Genomic DNA, 6,095 nt, shown 5'->3' with positions numbered 1-6,095 from the left:
AGACAAGACAATTTATAATTTACAATTTAGGCATTTAGCAGACGCTCTTAATCCAGAGCGACTTACATTAGGCAGGAACAAAAGTATGGGAATACATCACATATATAAAATGCATTTATCAAGAAACATGCGTAAGCTAAGAACGTAACTAGAACATATCTATATAATGACACTATACATATTAACTATACATATATACTATACTATGCTATACATATGTAGGCTACTATGATGTGCTATGACTATATACAATGCAATTATTGTGCTGTCTACAATACAAGGACTAATACAAGGACTAAAGACTAAGGACTAAGGACTAAGGATGAATCAAAATAAATCACACTTTACCTTTTTGTCAACTAAATGTACAATTGAAATGTATTTAAGACGCGCCGTCCGAGTTACGTTCCGATAGGCAGAGAATAGTATATATTACTAGCCCTTAGTTTTCCATGCGCTGACAATAGTTGGAAATGACACGTCCACCAGGGGGAAACCTTGACCAGGCTATGGTGAGTATGCCAGTATGGCCACTATATGCGTGTACTATGTTGGCAGCAGTGCTCCGTTCACGTTTGTTTATTATATTAGTGCTGTCTGCCCCCCCCCCCCCCCACACCTCTTGCTATAGACAGACATGACTTGACATGACATGATGTGTGTCAAACAATTGTCACACATGGATGGATGATTATCCTTGTTTAATTATTTATTTCCGGGGGGAATGAATGAATGAATGAATGAATGAATGAATGAATGAATGAATGAATGAATGAATGAATGAATGAATGAATGAATGAATGAATGAATGAATGAATAAATAAATAAATAAATAAATAAATAAATAAATAAATAAATAAATAAATAAATAAATAAATAAATAAATAAATAAATAAATAAATAAATAAATGGATGGATGGATGGATGGATGGATGGATGGATGGATGGATGGATCATACTTCCGGGGGCATTTCTCTCCAGGTGAGGACAACGCCATCCAGTCAACCAACTATGGATGTCAGAAGATCAGGCATCATCTCGTATGTTGTACTACTACTACTACTACTACTACTACTACTACTACTACTACTACTACTACACACACACACACACACACACACCTCACATTTTGCTTATGCAAATTAGTGGGCTGCGTCCCACCTGCTTTGTGGGTGTGGTTTCGACTACTTTGCGGGAGTGGCTTATGCAAATGAAGGGCGTGTTTCGGCTACTTTGTGGGATTGGCTTATGCAAATGAAGGGCGTGGTATGCAAATGAAGGGCGTGGTATGTAAATGAAGGGGAGTGGTATGCAAATGAAGGGCATGTTTCGACTACTTTGTGGGATTGGCGTATGCAAATGAAGGGCGTGTTTCGGCTACTTTGTGTGATAGGCTTATGCAAATGAAGGGCGTGGTATGCAAATGAAAGGCGTGGTATGTAAATGAAGGGGAGTGGCATGCAAATGAAGGGCATGTTTCGGCTACTTTGTTGGATTGGCGTATGCAAATGAAGGGCGTGTTTCGGCTACTTTGTGTGATAGGTTTATGCAAATGAAGGGCGTGGTATGCAAATGAAGGGCGTGGTATGTAAATGAAGGGGAGTGGTATGCAAATGAAGGGGAGTGGTATGCAAATGAAGGGGAGTGGTATGCAAATGAAGGGCATGTTTCTGCTACTTTGTGGGATTGGCTTATGCAAATGAAGGTGCGTGGCATGCAAATGAAGGGCATGGTATGCAAATGAAGGGGAGTGGTATGCAAATGAAGGGGCATGGTATGCAAATGAAGGAGCATGGTATGCAAATGAAGGGGAGTGGTATGCAAATGAAGGGGAGTGGTATGCAAATGAAGGGCATGTTTCTGCTACTTTGTGGGACTGGCTTATGCAAATGAAGGTGCGTGGTATGCAAATGAAGGGGAGTGGTATGCAAATGAAGGGGCATGGTATGCAAATGAAGGGGCATGGTATGCAAATGAAGGGGAGTGGTATGCAAATGAAGGGGAGTGGTTCCGGCTACTTTGTGGGATTAGTTTATGCAAATGAAGGTGCGTGGCATGCAAATGAAGGTACGTGGTATGCAAATGAAGGTGCGTGGCATGCAAATGAAGGTATGTGGTATGCAAATGAAGGTGCGTGATATGCAAATGAAGGGGCATGGTATGCAAATGAAGGAGCATGGTATGCAAATGAAGGGGAGTGGTATGCAAATGAAGGTGCGTGGTATGCAAATGAAGGTGCGTGGTATGCAAATGAAGGGGCATGGTATGCAAATGAAGGAGCATGGTATGCAAATGAAGGGGAGTGGTATGCAAATGAAGGGGAGTGGTATGCAAATGAAGGGCATGTTTCTGCTACTTTGTGGGACTGGCTTATGCAAATGAAGGTGCGTGGCATGCAAATGAAGGTACGTGGTATGCAAATGAAGGTGCGTGGTATGCAAATGAAGGGGCATGGTATGCAAATGAAGGGGAGTGGTATGCAAATGAAGGGGCATGGTTCCGGCTACTTTGTGGGATTAGTTTATGCAAATTAAGGTGCGTGGTATGCAAATGAAGGGGAGTGGTATGCAAATGAAGGGGCATAATATGCAAATGAAGGGGCGTGGTATGCAAATGAAGGGGAGTGGTATGCAAATGAAGGTGCGTGGTATGCAAATGAAGGGGCATGGTTCCGGCTACTTTGTGGGATTAGTTTATGCAAATGAAGGTGCGTGGTATGCAAATGAAGGGGAGTGGTATGCAAATTAAGGTGCGTGGTATGCAAATGAAGGGGCGTGGTATGCAAATGAAGGGGAGTGGTATGCAAATGAAGGGCATGTTTCTGCTACTTTGTGGGATTGGCTTATGCAAATGAAGGTGCGTGGCATGCAAATGAAGGTGCGTGATATGCAAATGAAGGGGCATGGTATGCAAATGAAGGGGCATGGTATGCAAATGAAGGGGCATGGTATGCAAATGAAGGGGCATGGTATGCAAATGAAGGGGAGTGGTATGCAAATGAAGGGGCATGGTTCCGGCTACTTTGTGGGATTAGTTTATGCAAATGAAGGTGTGTGGTATGCAAATGAAGGGGAGTGGTATGCAAATGAAGGGGAGTGGTATGCAAATGAAGGGGCATGGTTCCGGCTACTTTGTGGGATTAGTTTATGCAAATGAAGGTGCGTGGTATGCAAATGAAGGGGAGTGGTATGCAAATGAAGGGGAGTGGTATGCAAATGAAGGGGAGTGGTATGCAAATGAAGGGCGTGTTTCGGCTACTTTGTGGGATCGGCTTATGCAAATGAAGGGGCGTAGTATGCAAATGAAGGGGAGTGGTATGCAAATGAAGGGGCATGGTATGCAAATGAAGGGGAGTGGTATGCAAATGAAGGGGAGTGGTATGCAAATGAAGGGGCATGGTTCCGGCTACTTTGTGGGATTAGTTTATGCAAATGAAGGTGCGTGGTATGCAAATGAAGGTGCGTGGTATGCAAATGAAGGTGCATGGTATGCAAATGAAGGAGCATGGTATGCAAATGAAGGGGAGTGGTATGCAAATGAAGGGGCATGGTATGCAAATGAAGGAGCATGGTATGCAAATGAAGGGGAGTGGTATGCAAATGAAGGGGCATGGTATGCAAATGAAGGAGCATGGTATGCAAATGAAGGGGAGTGGTATGCAAATGAAGGGGCATAATATGCAAATGAAGGGGCGTGGTATGCAAATGAAGGGGAGTGGTATGCAAATGAAGGGGAGTGGTATGCACATGAAGGGGCATGGTATGCAAATGAAGGTGCGTGGTATGCAAATGAAGGGGAGTGGTATGCAAACGAAGGCCGTGGCGACACCCACTAATTTGCATAAGCGACACCCACTAATTTGCATAGCCCTCACCCACAAAGTAGCCAAAACAACGCCCTTCACATTTTCATAACCCACTCCCACCAAGTAGCGGGAACATACGTACATGTCCCCCACATGATGACGTACATGTTCCATTCGTGACGACGTACATGGTCCCTCCACGATGACGTACATGTTCCCTCCACGATGACGTACATGTTCCCGCCACGATGGCGTACATGTCCCCTTCACGATGACGTACATGTTCCCTACATGATGATGTGCATGTTGCCTTCACGATGACGTACATGTTTCCTCCACGATGACGTACATGCTCCCTCCACGATGACGTACATGCTCCCTCCACGATGACGTACATGTTCCCTACATGATGATGTACATGTTCCATTCACGATGACGTACATGTTCCCGCCACGATGACGTACATGGTCCCTCCACGATGACGTACATGTTTCCTCCACGATGACGTACATGTCCCCTTCACGATGACGTACATGTCCACGTCACGATGACGTACATGTTCCCTACATGATGGCGTACATGTTCAATTTACGACGACGCGCATGTTCCCTCCACGATGACGTACATGTTCCCTCCACGATGACGTACATGTTCCCTTCACGATGACGTGCATGTTCCCTCCACGATGACGTGCATGTTCCCTTCACGACGACGTACATGTTCCCTACACGACGGCGTACATGTTCCCTACACGATGACGTACATGTTCCCTCCACGATGACATACATGTTCCCTCCACAATGACGTACATGTTCCCTACACGATGACGTACATGCTCCCTCCACGATGACGTACATGCTCCCTCCACGATGACGTACATGTTCCCTACATGATGATGTACATGTTCCATTCACGATGACGTACATGTTCCCTCCACGATGACGTACATGGTCCCTCCACGATGACGTACATGTTTCCTCCACGATGACGTACATGTCCCCTTCACGATGACGTACATGTCCACGTCACGATGACGTACATGTTCCCTACATGATGGCGTACATGTTCAATTTACGACGACGCGCATGTTCCCTCCACGATGACGTACATGTTCCCTCCACGATGACGTACATGTTCCCTTCACGATGACGTGCATGTTCCCTCCACGATGACGTGCATGTTCCCTTCACGACGACGTACATGTTCCCTACACGACGGCGTACATGTTCCCTACACGATGACGTACATGTTCCCTCCACGATGACATACATGTTCCCTCCACAATGACGTACATGTCCCCTTCACGATGACGTACATGTCCACGTCATGATGACGTACATGTTCCCTACATGATGGCGTACATGTTCAATTTACGACGACGCGCATGTTCCCTCCACGATGACGTACATGTTTCCTCCACGATGACGTACATGTTCCCTACACGATGGCGTACATGTTCCCTCCACGATGACGTACATGTTTCCTCCACGATGACGTACATGTTCCCTCCATGATGACGTACATGCTACCTTCACGATGACGTACATGTTCCCTCCACGATGACGTACATGTCCCCTTCACGATGACGTACATGTCCACGTCACGATGACGTACATGTTCCCTACATGATGGCGTACATGTTCAATTTACGACGACGTGCATGTTCCCTCCACGATGACGTACATGTTTCCTCCACGATGACGTACATGTCCCCTTCACGATGACGTACATGTCCACGTCACGATGACGTACATGTTCCCTACATGATGGCGTACATGTTCAATTTACGACGACGTGCATGTTCCCTCCACGATGACGTACATGTTTCCTTCACGATGACGTACATGTTCCCTCCACGATGACGTACATGTTACCTCCATGATGACGTACATGTCCCCTTCACGATGACGTGCATGTTTCCTCCACGATGACGTACATGTTTCCTCCACGATGACGTACATGCTCCCTTCACGATGACGTGCATGTTCCCTACATGATGACGTAAATGTTCCATCTACGACGACGTGCATGTTCCCTACACGATGACGTACATGTTCCCTCCACGATAACGTACATGTTCCCGCAACGATGACGTACATGTTCCCGCAACGATGACGTACATGTTCCCGCAACGATGACGTACATGCTCCCTACACGATGACGTTCATGTTTCCTCCACGATGACGTACATGCTCCCTCCACGATGACGTACATGTCCCCTCCACGATGACGTACATGTTCCCGCCACGATGGCGTACATGTCCCCTTCACGATAACATACATGTCCCCT

Source organism: Electrona antarctica, assembly GCF_951216825.1.
Source record: "Electrona antarctica genome assembly, chromosome: 14".
Taxonomy (NCBI): Eukaryota; Metazoa; Chordata; class Actinopteri; order Myctophiformes; family Myctophidae; genus Electrona; species Electrona antarctica.
Note: the sequence above shows the minus strand (reverse complement) of the source record.